The following is a 24,795-nucleotide window of genomic DNA, read 5'->3' on the forward strand; positions in this document are numbered from 1 at the left end:
CATGAAAAAATATTCTTTTGAATTACAACATTTCTCCAGAATTACATACAATCCTTTTAAACTATGCCACAAGTAAGTTGTATAAAACTTTTTTATTTTTCCATATATAATGGGACTTCTTTAAAAATATGAATATTGTGCACAAGAGTTAGTCAGTAAAGAATTGGCAAGTATGATAGTGATGATGAAGTACCTGATGGCCTATCTCCTCTAAGATTAAGTGGCTCCTTTAAATGTTTGTCTTTTATTTTTTACTTTGTTTTTACTTTTTGCAGGCAAAATTAGGGACAGAATTTTTACCATTTCTGAGCAAAGCAATTTGGTGACTAATCTTTACCATGGCTTTCTCCTCATACTTTCTCTTGTCCTTTCGGTTAGCTATTGTTATGCCATAAAATGTACTTGTTTACTGAGGCTTTTAGATAATTGTAATTTTATGTATCCTGCTTAATAGTTTTATGTGTAACTGGTACTTTATTGTTGCACAACATTCTTCCCTGTAGGATATATGGGGGGGGGGGGTAATATATTCATCCTGTCTACTTATCTGCCTTACCATTCTGTGGAAATCATTACCAGAAGACGGTGTCTATAAATGCACTTGTCTATAAATGGATAAAAGGAGGAATTTATTTAGTTTCATAGCAATAAAATTAAATTATATTTCAGGCCTCCAGTTATGAGTTTGTATAGGCCTCATCTCTATAGTGTATGAGAAAAAGTTTCATTTATATATATAATATAACAGAAGCGTAGTCTTTCAAAAAATTTTAAAATGTAATCACTTTGATGCAAAAAATTCTATTTAATTTATATTCTTATCATAAAAACAGTTATTACACGTATTTCAGCCTCTTTTTTTTTTTAATGACTCTGTGAAGTATCGAGAAATCGACTCTGGGTTTCTTTTCTTTTTTTTTTTTTTAAAGATTTTATTTATTTATTTGACAGAGAGAGAGACAGCCAGTGAGAGAGGGAACACAAGCAGGGGAGTGGGAGAGGAAGAAGCCGGCTCCTAGCAGAGGAGCCTGATGTGCGGCTCTATCCCAGAGAACATTCCTTCCCCATCAGGATCCAGAAAGACAGAACAGATCACGCCCTGAGCCGAAGGCAGACGCTTAAGGACTGCGCTACCCGGACGCCCCAGCTCTGGGTTTCTATAATTAGTTAGGGGTATCATTTACTGGGGTTTTAGGGAAAACTGAGTCATAGGAGCTTGTCAGACATTGTGAGACCCAGAGCATCATACCAGAGGTGAATTCTTGGTACTTGGTAGTTCTCTAGCACTTTGCTAGGCATTTTACATATTATTTTCATTTCTACGCTTTGAAAAATAATTTAAATCCCTAAAACAGTTAAAAGAATAGTACAAAGAGGTGCCTGGGTGGCTCAGTCAGTTAAGTGTCTATCTTTGGCTCAAATCATGATCCCAGGGTCCTGGGATCAAGCCCCTGGTTGGGTTCCTTGCTCAGCAGGGAGCCTGCTTCTCCCTCTTCCTCTGCCTGCTGCTCTCCCTGCTTGCACTCACTCTTGCTCTGTCAAATAAATAAATAAAATCTTAAAAAAAAAAGTAGTACAAAGGCCACTTTTCATCAGTTGTCAACATTTTGCCAATTTTCTATTTTTGAGCTATTTAAAAGTTAACTACATACATCATGATTCTTCCTACCTTAATGTATTAATATGTATTTCTTTAAAAATGGATATTCTCCCATACATCAGCAACGTGATTATCATTCCCCAATATTATCTAATTTTTATTCCATATTTACATTTTTTCTAATTGTTCTCAATCTTTCTTTCTTTCTCTTTTTTCTCTTTTTTCTCTTTTTTCTCTTTTTTCTCTTTTTTCTCTTCTCTTCTCTTCTCTTCTCTTCTCTTCTCTTCTCTTCTTTCTTTTTTAAAGATTTATTTATTTGACAGAGAGAGAGACAGCCAGCGAGAGAGGGAACACAAACAGGGGGAGTGGGAGAGGAAGACGCAGACTCCCAGCGAAGAAGCACGATGCGAGGCTCGATCCCAGATCACGCCCTGAGCCAAAGGCAGACGCTTAATGACTGAGCCACCCAGGCGCCCCCTCAGTCTTTCTTGATTTACTCCAGGAGTTGATCCAGGGACAAACATTACATTTGTTTATGTGTCTCTAGTCGCCTTTAATCTAAGCAGTGACTGCCCCCACTCCCATCATGTTTGTCTTTCTTAACATTGACATTTTTGTTGAGTCCAGGCCAGTTGTTTTGTAAAATATCTCATATTTGGATGAAGCTTATGATTTCTTCATGTATAGGTTCACTTCACATTCATTTTTGGCAAGAATACTGCTTTGATGCTGGTTTACACTTATTTTTGCATCACATCAGGAGGCATTATGTTTATTCCATTATTGAGGAGACTGGTGTGATCATTTGGTTAACGTCACCATTAGATTTCTTCATGTTAAGAATATGCATTTTCATCTGCAATTAAGAAGTAATTTCTTGGATAATACTTTGAGGTTCTGTAGTAATCTTGTTTTCCAGTAGGCCATTTTGTTTGTTTGTTTGTTTGTTTGTTTGTTTAGTTCCAGTTATTACATCTCTGTTCAGTATCTGAACTCTTTCTGTGAAGAAGTATTTTTTTTCCCCTCCAAATCTCAGGTTTTGCTAGGGGTAATCCTTCAAAGTGGATCCAGTATGCGTTTTGATATGTTCCCATTAGTATTTAAGCACTTATTTGCTTTCTGACAGAACAAACTGTTGTTCTTAACATTTTCCTTCTACTGACCTGGAATTAACCATTTTCCAAGGTGACCTGATAGGAAATAGTGTTTAGAAACTAGTATCTGAACACCAGATATACTCATTGCTACTTGGGTGTCATTTCTTCATGGCTTTAATGAATGAGTCTAGGATGGATATATTCTAAGTGCAAAAAAATAATTTCAGAGAACTCTTGAACTGTACATAAATGATTGTGTATCATGCTGATTATTGCAATTCAAACTCCGCCTCACAGGGTTCTTCACCTTTCCCATGATGTGTGTGTGGGTGGCGTGAGCGTGCATACATTATATCTCCCATAGTGAAATGCATAGTTCTCAACTAGCTTTGTATTTGCCCATTTACAATTCACAAAATAGTTGCAGTATAGAGATTTCTTTGCAGTGGGTACAGAAGACTAAGATTATATGAAATAACAGGCAGTTCTTTCCTTTTGTGATTTAACTCTTACCCATTGTGGGTAGGTATTAAGCCATCACTGGATTTTCTTTATACCTGTTCTGTGGTATTAGTACATCTACAGGTACTTACTAATGTTTCTTCATATTTATGTATTTGGTGAGCAAATATTAAGTAGAGTAGGGGATTAATCTTCAAAGATCTTTGGCCTGCAACACAGTTTCCTCTGCAGATATCCAAAGAGCTAAGAACATTAGATGCTTACTATCTGGATGAAAGAGAACTTCTGAGATAAGAGAAGTACGGGGTGTAGAGCTGAAGTTTATGAAGAAGAAAGAGACAGTGGATGCTTGTAAGTGAACAGATGTGAAGAATTTGGGGGCTCTGTGGCTGTTTCAGTAATCCTGGAGAATGGTCTTCGTTGACACTATCAGATTGGAAAGACACTGAGCTGTTTTGATTCAAAGTTTGGCAGCAGTGAACAATATCACACATGCAGTATAGCATAAGGTGCTACTAGAAGGCTGAAATCTGGGGTTTTCCTAAGAACTTGACAGGCAGAGCAACCTCAGAGACTACTTTTACTGTTACCTGACTCTAGAGGGGAACCAAACCTATAAATCACATCTTGAAGAACTTAGGAAATATCAGTAACTAACTGAAATAATTTTTTAAAACTAAGGATTGTGGTTGTTATTTTTTAACTTACTATGTTGGAGATATATGATCTTACTCCATATACTGCAAATTAGATGTTATTAATCCTACTTCATAAATGCAGATACTGATGATCAGAGAGGTTCTGCAAATTTTATCAGGTCAAACAGCTAATAATGGCAAAGATGAAATTTAAATTTAAAATTAACTAACTCCTAACCCCATAACATTTCTACCTGTTATTTTGAAGACAGAGATATCTCTGTGCAGAGAGCTTACTAATGTTTACTACTTGCCCAGTGATAACTTATTCATATAGTTTGTTTTTCATAAAAGTGTCAAAGTAAACTGAATATCCATCTATCCAGCAAATAAGCATAATGAACTTTAGCATGGAATTCAGTAAGTGATAGCATAGGAGATCCTGCATATATGTATTTTTTTTATGTTTTCAATTTGCCTTTAAATTTATTAACAATTAGCTATGGAACCAGATTCTCATTGTATTAAATGAAGGTAGATCTCAGAGATTTTGTATAAAGTACCTCCTTACCTATTCAGCACTACCAGGCACTGTGCTAAGTTGGGTATAATTATTTCATTTTACATAGGAGGAAACTGAGGCTCCCTGAAGTTCAATGACTTGCTAAAAGCACGTTGCTATCAAGTAGCAATATAGCTATCTGATCCTATGTTCTTTACATCTCATTTTATACAGTTTTCCTCTGAGAGATTTTACTGTTTTCTGGTTAATACAGATTTTAAAATCTTCTGTTCTTTTTAAAATGTGAAGGTTCATTTTATAATTGGATTATTAGTTCAAAATACTTATTTTTGAATATGCACTCTTGGGTGTAATCTGAATCAAAATATTATTATGATCATTAGTTTGGAAAGATAAAAAAAGTCAACATATTTTCTTCTGTTTCTGGACAATTGTTTAAATCAGAGATTGGTTTGTGATATATTACTGTATTGACTCATAGGCCTCTGTTCTACCAACAAATATTCTTAATGTGTCTACTTTGTTCCTGGCACTGCTCTAGGCCCTGAGCATAGAGGAAGGAGGAAAGCATATAAAACATCTTCCCTCATGGAACTTACTCTCTAGTATGTTGAATAACACTTACCTATAAACAAGATGCTTGGAGATTCAATAGATATACTTTAGACCTTAGACGGGTGTGGGGGTGCAGCTTTTTGGGTTATGTAGATTGATCCAAAGAAATAAAATACGCAACTAACTCTAAAGAAGACTGTATTTTAAATTATTTACACTAATTAGGAAAATACTATTTTTGTGAGGCTCTAACATCCCTTAGAATACATAGATAAGGTCTGACAGTGTTTCCTGTAACTCTATTCAAGGTGTTATGATTAGTGCCCTACCAAAAATTGTGAAAAGTCTGAGATTTTTACCTTCTTGCAAGCTAATATGTTAACCTGCCCTAGTTTCATACATGGCAGAAGATCAAGACTCCTGGGTTAGAGATAAGGTGCTTTATTACTCACATACAGAAAGAAGCATGACTTTCATGTACCCTTCTTGTTCATATATGCTCTTTGTGCCCCTCAAGTCCCACAGGGGCAATATGGGAGGGAGGTTCTGGAAGGCTCTGCATATATCATGGATTTTCATCGCAGCCTAGCAATCTTGAGCTTGGGATCTTTTATGAGAGATTGCAAGCCACTTTTGCCCCAGAGGGAAATATTTTCAGTATTATATTAGACAGCAAAAAATCCTGCCCTGAAGGGTGATACTATCTCTATCTTCCAAAGCTGTTAGTTATACATATGTCCTTGAATACTTAATACTGAACAGAAGACTTCAGTGTCTCTGCTCTCAAAATGAGCAGCAATGTGAGCCATCCATACAGAATTATCTTTCAGTGTCCTTCACTCTATACTACCAGTTTTTCATGGCTTGAAAATGAACTATCACTAAAGAATAGTTACTCGTATATATTGCATCTAGGAGAGAATGACCTATTTAGGTCACATACGTGATGGGATTAGTCATAATGTGTCTAACGTACCTATGAAGAACATGAGATTCATGGAGATATATTTATTACTCAATATTGTATAGCTAATACAGTTCAGTGTTAGGATTTAATACCAGATGTTTTTAATAATCAAAAAAAATCCAGTATTCGATATGTAAATATATCTTTGCAATTTCTAGCATAAATAGATAGAACTCTTCCATGCTGAAAAATGACTTTCAGAATTTCATGTTAGTGTGACATCCATATCTATTTGGCATTCACCCACATTATCAGCTTTCAGCTGAGAAATACTTTCCATTATGTAGTTCAGTCTACTGAAAAATGTGCTGGCATGAACCTCCTCTCACAGGTGAGAGAAGTTGGTGCACTTCTTGCTCTATGCAGCTGGAAAGGTGCTTTCTACAGGACCTGCTGATGGATATTCTAGCCCTAGTGAGTTGTAAATGTGTCTAGATTAGAAACATCTACAATTCATTCATGAATGTAGGAAGATCAAAAGAGGACATAATAATATCCTATGGTGTTTTGAAAGAACTGTTTTTCCCCCCAACAAACTAAAGTTTGTTTTCTAGAGTTTAGTAAATATTTAAGTGTCTTTAGTGAGCAGGCCAGCATTATTTTAAATATCCGTGTGATTTATCAACTGGGAACATTTTAATGTATGTCTCTCACATACATACCTTTTAGAAATTTGCTTTGTTGGAGTGATTGTGTGTGTGTGTGTGTATTCTTAAATCCCCCTTTTCCAGCTGACCAAAATTCATGCAATTATATATTTGAATTAATGAAGACCATGAAAGCACTGTGACAGAATAATTATCTTTAATTATACTAATTACATAAATGGATAAAAATTGATGATTAGGGCATTACTCTGTGAAAATAATAGCTTTATATTAATGATTGGATCTTCTTGCAACTTATCTTCACCATCCTCCTTATCTTTTTTGACGTACATTTGACATCTAAAAGTTTAAGAAAAATTTTGAACTCAGATTCCCTCATATATACCCTGAGTTTCTATGCTTTTCTGAATTAACTAAGATGATTCGGGGCACCAGATTTAGCAAAAAAAGAATATATGGACCTCAGTAAATTTGAATTTCAAGTGAACAGTGAATACGTTTTTTTAGTTTAAGTCCCAAGTATTGCAACATTAGAGATGATTTCTGTAAGGCACTATACTTAGTAACGGTTAGTTAGGTATGTTTTTATGAGGATACAGAATGAGTATTTTATCCATTACTCCCACAGAATATAGGAAGAGTTGTAAGGATTTTATTGAAGTTTGAATTAGTCCCAGAGGTAAATTTTTAACGTTTAACTGTAAAAGGCAGTTGCCGACTGCACATTACAAAGATTCAGTGAGGGTTACCTGCCATTCTTTGGTTATAAAATACATGCATAAATTTTTTTGTTAAATGATGTTTATATTCAAGTGTGTGTCTCATTAAGACAGGCAAATGAATTTAAAGATACATATTTCCCCAAACTAGTTTTTTAAAAAGGACAGATATTTTCATGATTTTTATTGATTAACAACAATTTAAATTCCCACAAGTCTTTATCAAACAACACTTCTTTTCTATCACATTGTTAATTGACAGTGTCCATGAATTACTTACCAATAATTTTGTGTAATTACTTACCTCTTGGGATACATGACTATGTAGGGATGGCTTTATCCCTACTGTGCTTTGGTTATTTGGTGAAAGTCAAAAGGCAACAAGTAATATCACTATTCGGGGGCATAAGAATAGTTCATTTGCATAATGGAGTTTGAAATCTTGAAACACAAAACTATGCAACGCTTCCCTTTTGAGCACAGTTTTGCTTGTCATTGAGAAGTTAACTAAGATGCACTATGCAATCAGAATATAAGACTCTATCGTTAACTTTATAACACCACTCCACAGCTAATGATTTTCTTAGAAAAATGTTTATAATGACAAGTTTTTAAATAAAAAGGAGATCTGTCTCAGAGTCAGGTCTTAATGACCGCTTTGCTCTTTTGATCCAGGAAACTGGGCCACATTGTGGAGTTCTAACCTTTCCTAAAATAGCCCTGAAGCAGTTATATTAAGGCCCCTTTGCAGATCCTCACTAATGCAAGTTTAAGTGCTGTGGTGTCCTTTATCAAGGAGAGCTGACACACTTCCAAAGCTGTCACAACTGGCTAACTCTGGTCTGATTCATAAGGGATTAATTGGCCATGGGTGCTTGTGAGCTGAAATACTGTCATAGCGGCTGTAGATCTGTCACTTTGATACACAAGGTAATCAAGTCCAGTAATAGACTCTCCATGAATGTTAATAGCTTACCTAAGCAAGAAATCATTAGAGGCTGTTTACTTGATGTCATATGGAAGAACATAGTCTGGACTTTTAGTTAAAGATCATTTGATATTTTGTGGGATAAACTTCTTTTCCAAAACTGTACTAAATGTGAAATATGTTGTGGTTCTTTTGAGACAAACTACCAAGGGAAATGAAGCTTGAAGAACCTAAGCTTGGGAAAACAACCTCAAACTGAAAAATAAAAATGAAATTCATTTTTTTCCTAAGTTTCTTTTTTATATATATATTTTTTTTGGTAATGGTTAAAATGCAACCTGAAAAAAAAAGTTGTCTGAAAAGTAAAAGTTTACTTCTCCCTTGTCTCCAATTTTTTTCCCCCTCCTCAGGAATAACTTGGTTTCTTTGGTATGAAAGCTTTCCAGAACATTTACTATTCATTTACAAATGCAGTTTTATATACACACACATGTAAATAGACTTATGTATTTTTGTATGAATGGGATATTAGTGTACTTTTCTTCCAAAGCATTTCAGTTGTCTGTATATATAAATATATTGCATTGTAACAGATAAACAATATTTCCAAAATTAAAGGTATGCTTTAATTCATTTAAATATTAATTGCATTTCAATTATAAAAATTTTCTAATAAGAAAATGAGAAATGATTTAATTTCAAAGTTAGTTATTTGAAATATTTTTTGACCCTGCACCTATCATGTATTTTAATGTGTAATACAGAGCTTAACACCTGCAGCATTGCACAATATTCAAGGCATTGAATTCTTAATATGAAATTTCATACTTCAATTGGTATCTTAGATTTCTCAGGAATGATTAAACTTCTCATTGGACACCACTTGAGAATATTTGTCTGTGGCTCTATCCTTAGTAGTAATTGTCCTACCTTAGGAAATTATTGGAAGGTGGGAAAATGATGAAATTATAGATTGATTAGACATGAAGATGACTTTACTGAAAAAAGAATTTCAGCATTAACAATTGAATTTAGGAGTCTTTGCAATCCCAAAGTGCAGGGAGAAGCTTTGAGGATTGTCAAAGAATTCCTGAGATTAAGCACCATGGGTTTTGCTCTTACACACCATCCAGGAGGAATTTATTAGAAGACTCTGATATGTATTCTACACACAAACTTTTGTAAGCCAGGTGAGTGACTGTGTTTCTGGAGAGCTAGCATATCTGCATATGACCATGTCCATAGGGAGAGAGATTCTTTATTGTTGTAATTCATCACTTATGTAAGTGAAAATATGGCTATAATAACAATCATATAGGAAGAAATTTCAAAAGTTACTAGATTTTAAATTTTTTAAATCTTCAAATGGAGTGTATAATTGACTTATGAAATTCTGTTATCATTGTATTTAGACTCTTATTAGCAGCCAAGAGTCCTGTTAGTTTCTTCTTACTCCCAATGTAAAAAAATCATCTGGGCATTCAATATGTTTAAAAACAATTCAATTCCGAGTACCTGTACTATAATAGAATGAAGAATTTAAAACAGTATATGAGGGGCGCCTGGGTGGCACAGCGGTTAAGCGTCTGCCTTCGGCTCAGGGCGTGATCCCGACGTTATGGGATCAAGCCCCACATCAGGCTCCTCCGCTAGGAGCCTGCTTCTTCCTCTCCCAGTCCCCCTGCTTGTGTTCCCTCTCTCGCTGGCTGTCTCTATCTCTGTCAAATAAATAAATAAAATCTTTAAAAAAAAATAAAACAGTATATGAAAGTATGGTGTGAAAACAGCAAAAAGGGTATTGGAAATGGGCATAATAAATATGTACATTTCTCGTAGAGTTACTAGGAGAATTGACACAGTTAAAGCGTTTTCAGCATATTTAAGCCATATTTAACACATTTCAAACAAGTAGTTAAAATTTTAGTTGCTTACTAAATTGTGGATTTCATCTTAAAGTTACCACTCAGTGGATACATCAAAAGAACATGGGCACATATTTTCATAAAATAATAATAAAATCAAACCTGTAGCCACTTATTAGAAATCTTAAGGTCTTTTTAAAAATGACATTTATTATTAGGTTCTGATTACATTTTGATGGACAATTCTTTGTGATGTGGCTGGCGTGTATTGTTATAGGGCTGAAAGAGGTCTTCATTCTCTCTCTTGTATTACCCTGTACTCGACAGTGAGGTTGATCTGGAAAGTGATTCCTGCCAACTTTTTATGTAATGGGCAGTGATTGTTTTTGAAAAAAGATTTATATCGCAAGAGTACAGCCTACTCTGAGGTTTGTTTACAGTCTATGAATCCTAAAGTGTAAGTGGAGCGCAAGTAGGGATGTCAGTACTGGTTCCATCCATACGTCTACCTCAGAAAGCCAGGCAGCCCTGGCAGGAGCCCATAAGGATGGTGGCACTTGGCTAGAAAGAGGTATAGCTGAAAAGCTAAATGGCACAGTCAGTCGGATGGTGACGTAAGCAGAGTAGGAGACAAAGACTTAGATGTGCTTGGGACATATGAATGTTTCCAGAAGTAATTCTAATGTTATCTCAATCTATTAATGTAAATGTTCTGCAATTTTACAAAAGTTAATCATTAATAGTGACATTTTGTTGGCGTGTTGTCCTTATCAGTATGATACTATTTATTCTTGGCTTTTCACAACTTGTGAGATTTCATGAAACAGTATTAACATCAGAACAATTCCAGATACATCTCCTGAATGTTTGACAAAGTGTACTAGTTATGTCTTTACCTATTTGAGTCAATAGGTTTATTATTGGGTGCCCCGGTGGCTCAGTCGTTAAGCGTCTGCCTTCAGCTCATGTCACGATCCCAGTGTCCTGGGATCGAGCCCCGCATCAGGCTCCCTGCTTGGCGGGGATCCTGCTTCTTCCTCTCCAACTCCCCCTGCTTGTGTTCCCTCTCTTACTGTCTCTCACTGTCAAATAAATAAATAAAATCTTTTTTAAAAAAAGGTTTATTATTTTTTAGTATAAAGGATATTTCTTTCCATTATTATTAATGTTCACATAGTATATGTAGCAAAGAGGTAGGCTCTGAGAATAAAGAAAACATATTAGATATAAGACCTTTACCTTGAGGAGCTTATATTCTAATGTAAGCATACGGTTATGACAGTTTGAAAAATACTAAAGTACGGGCAATAGGTAGACTATTGGGGGAAGAGGAAGGAGTAAACAATGCACAGAGAGCCTCTAAAAGTGGGTTTTTCCACTGAAATAATTTCTCATAGACTCCTACATACCTGCCATAAACTCTCATAGTGGTTGCTGGCCTTCACTGTTAAATAGTTACTGAAATCTGACTATGAGAAACTCCCTCATGAATAGTAAGGTCAAAGCTTAAGTGTTCTTGGTAAAATATCTTAGAATTTATGTGATAATTTCCTTTCAACTCTGCATTTATTTTGAGCCTGGTCTTAATGTGCTAAAGTGGAGTTATCCTGAACTTGCCCCAAATTTATTTTTCATTTCCTTGTTTGTCTCTTATCCATATTCTCTGCATTGTAGTACCTGCTTAACATGTCTTGAGGATATGGGCTGTGCCAACAATTTCATTTGTAAAGCATTCATCCCAGTTAGGAGTAATCAGGGCACTAGGCAGAGCTTTATTAAAGGTGAATTTTACCAATACAAATCATGGACCAGATATAGGAGTTTCTGTGAATCTCATTCTATACCAAATTATCTTTTTGTATATATTTTTATGCATGATCGTATCAGTTACTTATAAATAAAGGCTTATCAAGAGTTATTACTCCCAGGAATTGAGGGCTTAAATATAGTTGTTAGGAACTTATGAAAAGAAGACTATCATAGGCAGTTATAAAATACTGGTTTTTTGCACTTCCTGCTTGTGGAGACAAGTAAGCCTTCCCTAGGGTTTTATGAAAAAAGTAGCTGATGTATAAAAAAGCCAGTTAGTAATAGAGCTACTTAATTGTTCATTTGGATTTATGTCTCTCTAGTCAGTTTGTTTGCTAACATTTTCAGTAACAACAAATAGAAAGTGTAGTTTAATGTGAAAATCTATACTCAGCAGAGATCAACAAAACCATAGCCACAAACAAATAGCAAACCAGCATTGTTTTTTGTAAATCAGTTTGAACAACAGTTTGAATTCTATTACACTGAATCCATCCCAAGAAAGATTAAAAAGAATGAGTCAATCATTAGTACAAGTGAGACGAGGCAAAAAATTTTATAGGAAATAAATATATTCACAAATGTATTTTGAATAAATTATGTGAATAAAGCATTGAAACATTAAAACTCATTTTGAAATCCAACATAATATTAAGGCTTATAAATGCAGATTTCTTAAATGTAACCTTATTCTGCAATTGTAGAAATGTAGCTCAAAAACTATTGTTTGATAATTCTTTCTACAGATATTTACTGGACACCTATAATGTGCCAGATATTATTCTAAACTCCTGGAATACATCTATAAAGCATGATACAAAAACACTTCCCCTTATAGAGCTTAGATTGAATGGGGGTGAGAAATGAATAGAAAATAAGCAATAGATATTATATAGCATATAATAGATACTACATATACATATATAGGCATAATATAACATGTTAGAATATACTGTCTGTTATGAAAAAAAAGAAAAATGTAGGTTAAAGGGATCAGGAATGGCTATGGTAAGAAGGGGGAGATTGCAATTCTAAGTTAATAAAAACTGACCAAATCCTGTAAATTCACTGAGATATACTGTTTCAAATTTTAGAAATACATGATGGTGATCTCATAGAAATATATTTTTTAAGGGTATATAAGAATTAAATTTAGTCATTGCCCTCAACTACACCTTTTTCTTTCTCAAGTCCCCAAGATATAACTACGGACACAATGTCAGTCATATTAGCTAGAACTTGGGCTCCAAAATTCAATACAGAATCTACTGAAAAGGGCTGATCTCAAAAAACACTTTCCCTACGTTAAGCCATCATGAATGAAAACAGTAGATAAAGTATGCTTCATCCATTTCTATTTTGAAGACTAAACCAGAATCTTAAACCAGAATCTTAGAGCTGCCCATTTGTATGCAAGGGCAGACCAGTTCTAAAAATGGCTTCTGGTGCCTGAGCAACACAAGTACTGTGACAACTGACTGTCCCATGCAGCTGGTTAAAGTTGTTCACTTTGAGCCTGTCCATCCAGAACAATAGATACACATTTAACTGTCACATAGGGGCATGAGAGAGAAAGAGATGATTCAGAGAATGAGTCCTCTTTACTTTGTCACTTTGGATCATGAGAAGAAGGAAATTACAGAAATGGTGCACTCATTCCAGTGCTCCATTAATTAGGACTGTGATTTAATCTGATATTTGATAATACCAGCCCAGAGCAGATTGTGGAAGAAGGGAGCAGAGCATCATATCTAGGAATCTGACTTATTTTAAAGGTGGATGGTAAGGAGGGAGGGCCTTGAGGCTCTTCAGAAGTGAGGAAATATCAACAATGTATGTAGTATATGCACATTTGAAAGCATTTCTTGAATGCTGTTGCACCACTTTTCCTACAGATAATGTACAATAAGTCTGTATTTCTTGTTAGTCTGTTGTTAATAAAAACTGACCAAAAGTAAGAGACATTCTTATAAAAATATGTGCATCCTCATATAAAGCTCTTATGTGACATATGAGTTTGGATGTGTGGGGCAGGGATGATGATCGTAGTTCCTCTGAAGCACATTATTTAGTAGTGGAGAAACTCATGAGCCCAGAATTTTAAGAAGAACTAGTTCAGCCCCCTTAAAATAAGATAGTAGAGAAAAGAAGGGCATGGGAGAAAGCAGTCCAAGTGCAAGGTGAAGAATATAATCCATTACCAGATAAATGCACACCAAAGTAGTTCACAAATTTGCCTCCAAGATTGATCATAGTTTGTGTGGAAAGGGAAAATGTCCAATTACATAACTGAAAGTCTCCATAAAATGAAAATGGGCCAACTGCTGACAGGTGCATCTATTATAAGAAATAATAATACCTGCCTTATTATCATTTCAGACTTAGCCCTTACATTAGGTCACCCCAGGCTATCATTTTCCTTTTAATTTGTTTTTTTATTATTTGGCATAAAATATCTCCTCAATTGACCCAAACCCTCATTGCCCTAGTGAAATTTAACTTATTTGAGGCTCAGCTAAACTACCATCACTCAATAACATATTTTCTTGCTTGCTTCCTTTTTTTTTTTTTTTTTCAAGATTTGATTTATGTACTTGACAGAGCGAGTGCGAGCAGGGGGAGTGGCAGGTGAGGGAGAGGGAGAGGCACACTTCCTTCTGAGCAAGGACCCTGACTAGGGACTTGATCCCAGGACCCCGGGATCATGACCTCAGCCAAAGGTAGACTTAACTGACTGAGCCACCCAGGTGCCCCTCTTTCTTGCTTTCTTTTGCTTTCTTTACAAATTCCTGTACAATTTCTATAATTCATTTTGCCTTCTGGCATATTTTCTGTAGTTTTGATTTATTTCACTAATTCATTCATTATGCAAATATTTATTTATTTCTTTATTTTTGTTGCATGCCTTCTATATGCCAGGCAGTATTTTAGTTGCTGGCAATATAATGATAGAGTCCCTGGTCTCATGGAGCTTTAGTCTAATGGGGCTAGACAATTAATAAATTGATTATTGAACTAAATTCAGATGATAACAGTGATTTAAAGAAGAAAACAATGGGAGGGAGCAAATTCAACTCAAATTGGCCTAAGCAAAAATAAAAGGATATTTTTCAAATGTTATATAGGATCTTTTTATCTATTAGATTAGAATGCTTATTGTTGTTTTTATGGTATTATCACCATTATGTTCAATATATATTAAATAATTGTCTCTACTTTTTTACCAGAATGTAGTTGTCATACAAGAAAAAAACTCTAGATCCCAATAGTCAATATGTGGGAAACAAAGGCAGAAGAAAAATTGTTAAATTTTCTTACTACTTACAACCCACTGACAAGTCCTTGAAGTAGGCAGAGTGACAATCCTCTAAGAACTCAGCTGCCTCTTTGTTCTTGTGACATTCCTCTAAGAACTCAGTTGCCTCTTTGTTAGTACTTTGCTAAGGGCAGGAGACAATTTTAGCCCAACTCCCAGGATCCTGTAAGTCTACTTTAACATATAAAAATTCCTTTGGAACATCCTTTATCTCTACCCTACCCCACCCCCCACCAAGATACATGTTAGCAATCATCCCCCAAGGATATGACCTAATACATCTGAGGAGTCTCATGAGTGAGTTTTTACTAAACAGTAATAAATACCTTTTCCTAACAATGGCTAGCCCCTCCCAGGATCCTGGAAACCTTGTTTCCAAAATTTCTGAGAGGCTTACCCTATCCGTAACCCCCTTCCCAACTTGAAAGTATGTAATGGGCCACTCCTCATGACCCTAGTGCAGCTTTTTCTGCCCATGGGTCCTGTCCCCATGCTTTAATAAAACCACCTTTCTGTACCAAAGATGTCTCAAGAATTCTTTCTTGGCCATCAGCTTTGAACCCTAACATCTTTCTTACATCAAATAGAGTTAACTAATAATTTTTTTTTCCCTAATGAATCCTACACTGATAACATTCTTTTAAGTGCATAGTGGCTACTTTAGAAAGAGTCTTAACTTTTCTTCTGTAAAATATGTCATTTGCTAATCCACTGAATTGCCTAGAGAGAAAAACAATGTCACTTTCTTTCACTGGTGTGCTCCAACTTTATGTTCATGATTCAAAACAAGATATAAAAAGATATTAAGAACAATAAATTGAAAATATTTACTAAAAGATGGCTTACACTAAAAGATGTCTTAAAATCTGTGATTTTTCATATTTTACATCTAATTTAAATTAAAAAGAATTGCACAATTGATAACAACAGCAAATTTCATATTTAGGAAATGTAATATTAATTTAGTTCTCAATGACGCCTCAGTAGAAATGCCTGTTATTAACCATGTCAGCTGGATTGCTTTCTGACTGCAGTTTTCAATTAGACATAATCTCTTCTATTCATACAAAGGGGAGGGAAAGGGAAACGGAGAATTCAGTTACCAAATCACAAACTTGAGTAGGCACTTACATTAATACACATCTTGCAGAATTGTTCTGCTTTGTATGGAAGTGATTTCTCAAGATTTAAATAAATGTAGCTCATTTGATTAAAGGTGTGTGCCTGGATATATCTTTCATGGTGCTTTAAATACTCTAGTTTACAATCAGAGGAGCTTTTACTAGTCTTGCATCATAGCACCACTGAATTGCTTGTCTTCTTTTACGTTTAATGTATTTTAAAGGCTTAAAAAAAAAAAAAAAAACTTAAGTTTCCTGAAAGCTACATGTTCAGAAGTATTCTATGATGGTAAGAAAATGACTGTCTGAGATCTTACATGGTAACGAGAGCGAGAAAGACAGTTGTTTCCCTATTACTTAGAAAACTCTTACCTTTCTTACCTACTGAGGCAGAAATGAGAGGAATGCTATTTCTCTGAATGATCCAGCAAAGTAAAACTTACTCAGTTCTACTCAAGAGAATCAAAGTGGTATTTCCTTGTGTTTTCTGTACATTAAAGAAAATATTTCTGTGGACTTTTAATATGCATAAACTTTTAGATGATATCATAATATTAAAAATCATTTTTTCACCTGGGCCTAGAAGCTGCACTCCCTGGGTCCTAAGTGCAAGGGATAAGAAACAGGAAAGTGTTCTTTTTAGTTTATTTTATTTAATCATTTAATCTTACGTAATTATTTAATCTTATTTAATCATTTTATTATTTACTTCTGCTTTACCTTCTTTATCCCAGAAGTAAAATATTCTTCTTCAATCATACTTCAAAAGACATTATACATATCAGTTCACTTTACCCAATTAGTAAATTTACTCAATTTAACTTACTCAGATCAATAATTTCAACTATGAGACTACAAACCAATCTTAAAGTTCCCTGTCTTCATATGTTAATTCTACTGGTTTATTTTTCACTCCTTTCTAACAGATGTTAGAATGATAAACTTTAATAATATTATTTGCCCTATTTAAATTTCACAAAAATAATGATTCAGTAATACAGTGTGTATCTCTGGATTTTTATACCTGATGTTCTTCATTCAGTTTGCCATTCTGGATTTAAATGACATTTACTTATGTTAGGTTTCAACTATGCAAGATGTGTATAGATAATATTTAAGTAATTCTTTATTCCAGTGGAGGCAGAATCACAGACTTAGGGCAAGAAACTGAAAATTTTAGTTTTTTCTTTCTAAATCTTGGCTCTGATTTTTAAAAATACACTGTTTTAAGTTACTTTTTCTGTATATTTCTTTGCTATGGTAACAGTACCTCCAAGTGTGGGTGAGTTATTTACCCAGTAAATTATTTGAACATGGACAAATTGCTTTTAAAGTTTGTCCTACAATAGACCATCATACAAAATCCCCCCCCCCCCAAATGTTGGTGCTGTGGTAACATAGAACTGAATTCCAATAGGAAGATTGGTAGGAGAAGGAAGGGAAGGGACCCTGGGAAACAAACTGAGGGCTTCAGAGGGGAGGGGGTTGGGGGATTGGGATAGGCCAGTGATGCGTATGAAGGAGGGCACGTATTGCATGGGTGTTATACACAAATATGAATCATGGAACATTGCATCAAAAACTGGGGATGTACTGTATAGTGACTAATATAAAAATATAAAAATTATTAAAGAAAAAAAAAACCCTGCGGGGGGGAAAGAACTGAATTCTAAATGAAACATTTCTACCATGATAGTTCCTCTGATAGGAATCCTAAATTTGTTATATTGCATGGTGTATTTTGACAAAAAGCCACACGTGTGTGCATGCACGCACATGTATACATGTATATTATTAGTGGAATGCTCATCCTAGAATTCTGTGGTAGTGAATTTGGGAGTATTTGCATTTGCAATTTAAAAAGGGACTTATCTTGCTGTGTAACCGTATATTTTAAGTTATAGTGGCAAAGCAACATTATAATTTTACAGATTTTAAAAATTTACATCAGAATAAAACACTTATTTTCTTTACTTGATGAAACTTTCTGCTCTCAATGAGAACAAAATTAGGGTGAGAAATGTGTAGGACCATTGGAAGATTTTTATCATACTGAAAATTCTCTGCCCGGGAAACAGCAGAGAACATTGTGACCATTGTAACCTGACTGCAGCTTGGCTTATTTTGGATTTAATATCATTAGTTGGGTGATAAAATAAATCACATAATAATAATAATAAATGGCAAGTTTAGTTTGCTATTTTTGTAATTATAAATATAATCTAGGTTTTATAGAGTGTAGGTTTATTGACAAATTGAATATAATTTAATCTTATAAATATAAGATTAACTCATTTAATGAGGTAAAATAATATATTGGATGGAAATTAGATGAAAGTAAGTCAACCTAATTCTTGTGTATTAAATTCTAATTTTTTTCAGTTTTATATATAAAATGTAATAGGTATATATCATTTATTTCCTAGAACTTACAATGGTTATTTAACTTAGTCCAGCTTCCATTAAATCATTTGTAAAATGAGAAAACACTACCTACTTCATGTGTAAACTGCTGTGAAGATGATATAAAATAAAGTATGTCAGGATCATAACAGTACTATATACACCATAAATGCTCAATAGCTAATAGAAAATAATAGATACTATATTTTATTTGTGGGTTTAAACATGCACAGTTTTAAAGTATAGTTATTTAATTTTGTTTAGATTTCTAATTCATCAGTGATTTCTTCTCTGAAATAAGCATCCCTTGCCTACTTTTAGCTTTTGCTAAAAATTTCCTTTAGAAGTCTCTTTTATATATTTCCTTATTGAGGAACATGCCTGAGTCATTCTAATGAATTTCTGGGGCATGTATTGGAAAAGCTGAGTGATAACTTCCTAAAGAATCCTTATGGTATCACAAGGAATAAGTCTGGGGCACTTCTGAACTGAAATTTGTGGCTCTAACATTTAAACTTCTTTATCCAAGCTATCATAGCCTAAAGGATAGGGGTCAGCTTGAGATTCTTCATCTCTTTGCTTGCCAATCCAAACTGCCATATTGCCTTACTGGATAAAGAATTATGAGATTGTATAATATAATATTTAAAAACTTGGGGCACCTGGGTGGCTCAGTCGGTTAAGCATCTGCCTTCAGCTCAGGTCATGATCCCAGCGTCCTGGGATCCAGCCCCATATCAGGCTCCCTGCTCAGTGGGGAGCCTGCATCTCCCATTTTCTTCTGCTGTTCCCCCTGCTTGTGCACTCTCACTCTCTCAAATAAATAAATAAAATCTTAAAAAAATACATTTAAAAACTTGGGCAGTGACTTCCATCAAATCTGGGCTTGAATTTGCTTCTGAATCTTATATGTCAAATTCAAATTCCTCAACTATAAGATGAATGTAATTATTATTATTTCAAAAGGTATTGTGTGAAAAAATGAAGTAATATATGCTAAAGACATTAGCATAGTAATAAGAAGAACTTAATATGTGTGACTTATTTATAAAGCTTGGGCATATGAGAAGCACTTGAGAAATTCATTAAACTCTTCTATACCAGATATTGTTTGGAGACCAGAGTCCTAGATAAGTGCTTGCCATGGGTTTCTGTTTTTTCAAACATGATTAGAATATGTGAACATCAGAAAGTGTCATATACCTCCCCCACACCATGAAAAACACTGCAAAGGCTACAGTTTTAATATCTTCTAATTGAGAAAACTTATAATATATATTATATTATAATTATATGTATGTATGTATATATATATGTATATATATATATGTATGTATGTATATATATATATACATATATATATGTATACATACATATATATATATAGTTAGAATTTTGTGTGTGTGTGTGTGTGTGTGTGTGTTTTCTCAGGCGTAGTTTTGTCATTTTGTCACCTGTAGTGATTTTGTCACCTGTATTGTTGCAGGCTGCTGTGGAAGAAAATATGACCAAGGCTACCAGCAGTTCAAGTTTTAAATCTAAAGTTTTAGCTGTACTGAGGCTGTCTAGATGTGCTCTCCAGGTTGCTGATTCTGACATCCTGGGGACAGGAGATAGGTGTTTACCATGTGACTAAGCAACTCTAGGTGTAGTCAGAGGTACAAGGCCTAATATGGTGTCTCAGTTACCATGTTGGTGGAAAGAGTAGTTCCTAGATGGAATTATCTTCCATTGAATAGAAAGTACTCCAACTATAAAAAAATAAACCAAATATATGGTTTATAAATGTGTTTTCATTTTCATTGTCTCCATGTAGTTTTTTATTTCTTCTTTAATTTTTTGATCAATTCATTGTTTAGTAGGGTGCTATTTAACTTCTTTGCATTTGTATTTTTCCAGATTTTTTTTGGTGGTTGATTCCTAGTCTCATAGAGTTGTGGTTGGAAAAGATACATGCTATGACTTCAGTCTTTTTTGAATTTGTTGAGACTTATTTTGTGGCCTAAAGTGTTTCATGTACACTTACAAAGAATGTGTATTCTGCTGTTTTAGGATGTGTTCTGAATATATCTGGTAGATCCATCTTGTCCAGTGTGTCATTCAAAGCTACTACTTTCTTACTGAATTTCTGTTTGGATGATCTATCCTTTGATGTAAGTGGTGTGTTAAATTCCCCTACTATTATTTTATTACTGTTAGTTATTTCTTTTATGTTTGTTACTTGCTGCTTGTGTATTTGGGTTCTTCCATTTTGGGGGCAATAGCAATTGTAATTGTTATATCTTCTTGTTGGATTGCCCCCTTCATTATTATATAGTGCCCTTTTTTATCTCTTTATTACGGTGTTTGTTTCAAAGCCTATTTTGTCCGATATAAGTATTGATACTCCAGTTTTCTATTCTATCCCTTCACTTTCAATCTACATTTGTTTTTAGGTAAGAAATGAGTCTCTTGTAGGCAGCATATGGATGAGTCTTGTTTGTTTGTTTGTTTGTTTCCTTTTCTTTAAATCCATTCCATCACTCTGTGTATTTTGATTGGAGTGTTGAGTTGATTTACATTCAATATAATTATTGATAGGTATGTCCTTATTGCCTTTTTTTTTTTTACTTGATTTATGGTTATTTTTGTAGATTTCTGTTTTTTCTTCTCTTGCTCTCTTGTAGTTTGCTGGCTTTAGTGAGAAGCATTGATTCCTTTTTTCTGTTTTTTTTTGCACACCTATTATGGATTTGATTTGTGGTTACCATTTGGTTTCTTTGTAACAAATTCTGCATGTGGCAACCTGTATTAAATTAATCATCACTTATGTTTGAACCCATTTTTACTCTTCTATCCCCCCCACGTTTTAGGTATACGGTATCATAGTTTACATCTTTTTATTTTGTGAATGCCTTGGTTGATTTTTACTGATATACTTAATTTCACTGCTTTTGTGCTTCCTACTTTTCTCACTCTTGCTTATTGTTGAAGAGTTAATGTCAAAGAGTCCCCTTTAACATTCTTGTATGACTCACTTAGTGGTTATGGATGCCTTTAACTTTGGTTTGTCTGGGAAATTCTTGATCTCTTCTTCTATTCTGAATGATAGCCTTACTGGATAGAGTATTCTTGGTTGCAGGTTTTTTTTTTCTTTCAGTACTTTGAATATATCATGCCACTCACTTCTTGCTGCAAAGTTTCTGCTAAAATATCAGCTGAGAGCCTTATGGGGTTTCTCTTATATGTAACTGTTTTCTTTTCTCTTGCTGTTTTTAAAATTCTCTCTTTATCACTACCTTTTGCCATTTTAATTACTATATATCTTGGTGTGGACAACCTTGGGTTGATTTTGTTGTGGGTTTGTTTCTCCTGGATCTGGATTTTTGTTTTCTTCCCCAGATTCAGGATATTTTCAGGTATTATTTCTTTAAATATTTTCTTTTCTCCGTTTCTCTCTCTTCCTTTTTCTGAGATCCATATAATACAGATGTTATTATGCTTGATGGTGTGGCTGAGTTCTCTTAATCTTATTCTAATTTTTTAAAATTATTCTTTTTATTTCTTCTATTCAGCTTGATTGCTTTCCATTACTTTGTCTTCCAGGTTGCAGATCCATTCTTCTGCTTTATCTGGGTCTACTATTTATTCCATCTAGTGTATTTTTAATTTCCATTATTGAGTTTTTAATCTCTGATTGGTTCTTTTTCTTGTTTCCTATCTTTTTGTTAAGGATCTCACTGATGTCCTCCACTCTTTTCTCAAATCCAGTGAATATCTTAGTGATCATTACTCTAAATTCTCTATTAGGCATGTTACTTATCTTCATTTTGTTTAGGTCTCTTGCTGTGATTTTGTTCTGTTCTTTCATTTGGGATATATTCCTCTACCTTCTCATTTTGTCTAGCTCTCTATCTGTTTCTATGTGTTAGAAAAGTAAGCTATGTCTCCTGCTCTTAAAAATAGTGGGCTTATGAAGAAGAGGTTTTGTAGTGTCCTGCAGTACAATGTCCCCTGTTCACCAGAACATGGCACTTCAGGAGTGTCTCCTATGTTTGTTGTATGTGCCCTACTGTTGTGGCTGAACTGCTCTTGTGTTCACTACAGTCATCTACAGTTGCTCTCTTTGCCTGTTGTGGAAAGATCCCTGTGTTGTTAGTCGGCCAGTCTGGGGCCGACTTGGGCTTGGGCTTGGGTTGGGTCAGATCAGGCATTTGCTAGAGATGCAGTAGTACTGAACTACAGTACTTTCCTTGTGTTGTCCTCTGAGAAGCTTTTCTTGGTGGGTGGGGCTTGCAGTCAGACAAGACGTCCACCACCAGCCCCCTACTGGGGCTGTAGTCATAATGATCTTTGTGGTTATCTTCCACTATTCCCATGACAGGAGTCACTTTGGAGTGGTGCTGTCCCCTGTTGTGGCTGCTTGCACACTGTTGAGCTTCTAGCACCACTTTAGATGGGCTCTGCCCAAGGGTATATTGGATGGGGCAGGTTTGCGGGAGAATGTCATGGCAGGGTGCACAGTGCTAGCAATGTCCTTTGTGGTTTGCTGCAGGACAGGACCTGCAGCTGTTTGAGAAAACTCTTATAGATGTCTGCCAGGTCTGCAGAAGGGTATGGGTAGGTGGGGCACATGGTTAGGCTAGGTGCAGAGGTTTGCAGTGCACTGATTTCTGCAGGTGTCCATGTATGTAGGCTGGGGGTCTAGGGAAATGGTGCCTCCCAGCTCTTTGGTTCTTGGAGAAGTCTTCCAAAGATCCCTGCTCCTCTGGCACACACTCAAATTTGTAAACAAATCTCTTTCCTGTATACCCCAGGTATTTTTCAAACCGCTGCTTCTATCCTGTATCTCAGCATGGCTGTTTGTTGTGTTGTCTCTTTAAGGGCATGACTTCATTTCCTATAGCCCTCCCACCTCTCCCAGAGCCAAGTCAACTGATTTTAAAAGTTCCAAGTTTTAAGCTCCACTGATTATAAGCATTCATGGAGTTAGACCCCTCTGGTTTTCAAAGCCAAATGTTATGGGGATTCGTCTTCCCAGTGTCAGTCCCCATGCTGGGATTCCTGGTTTGTGGATCTGTTTCTCTTTTCTGTCTCCACATCCACTGTGTCCCTCCCTTTCATCTCAGTCTTACAAGCCATTTGGTTTTCAACTGCGTCTTTACCCTTCCTACCCTTTTTGATGTGGCCTTGTGTACTTTTACCTATGAGAGTCTATTCTGCCAGTCTTTCGGTCATTTTCTGGGTTATTTACACTAATGTGGATGTTATCTAGTTGTATTTATGTGACAGGTTAAAAAGGATCCTCCTACACCACTGTGGAATTCCAAATCTTTAAATTTTAGTGCCTCATTGCATTTAGTTTCTATGATATTGATGACATTCTGGGATTTGCTATTGTACAAATAAGCTTAGAAAAAATATCTATTGAAAATTGTTATAAATTCAAATCTAAGTAATTTCTAAAAATATAATAATGTTTTACAGTATAATTTCTTCTATTGTTTTTATATCAGAAGAGAATAAGTGCTACTAGGCTTATATATGAATTATGCCTGTAGAAAGTAACTGAAAATCATCAAAAATTTTAAGCATAGAGTCATATAAAAAATGTGATTGTATTATTTCCTGAAGAAGTTTTTAGATTTTTTTAATGTTTGGAAAACTAATGCTTGTTGTTAAAAAAAGAGAGAAAGAGACTAAATTCCCTATTTGAGATTATCAATTTCTAGAAAACTGTAATAGAAACATTTTTCTTCTCCCAGCCCGCTCTTCGGGCAATCACTTATTTTTTTCCAGCTTTGACATATGATTGCCATATAACATTATAGACATTTAAGGTGTACAGTGAGTATGTTGATTTGGTACATTTATTGTAATATGATTACTACCATAGCTAAACTAACACTGGTAGCATATCACATAATTACCGTTTCATTTTTGTGTTGAGAATGTTTAAAATCTATTGTCTCAGCAACTTTCAAGCATATAATGTATTATTAATTATAATCACTATGTTGTACATTAGATTTCTTGAATTGTAGCTGGAAATTTGTACTCTTGGACAAATATCTCCTCATTACCCCACACCGTGGCTCCTGGTAACCCCCATTCTACTCTGTTTCTGGAAGTCCAGTTTTTTAGCTTCCAGTTATAAAATCATAAAGTATTTGTCTTGTCTGACTTATTTCACTTAGTATAATGCCCT

The 24,795-nt window shown here is 34.8% G+C and overlaps 1 protein-coding gene across 1 annotated transcript in view; it reads left to right on the forward strand.

The window, feature by feature from the left end:
• SGCZ (sarcoglycan zeta) overlaps positions 1-24,795 on the forward strand; it is a 1,051,274-nt gene that overhangs the window by 423,742 nt on the left and 602,737 nt on the right. The window lies entirely within an intron of this gene.

The sequence above is a fragment of the Ursus arctos genome, unplaced genomic scaffold (assembly GCF_023065955.2).
Source record: "Ursus arctos isolate Adak ecotype North America unplaced genomic scaffold, UrsArc2.0 scaffold_27, whole genome shotgun sequence".
Lineage (NCBI taxonomy): Eukaryota > Metazoa > Chordata > Mammalia > Carnivora > Ursidae > Ursus > Ursus arctos.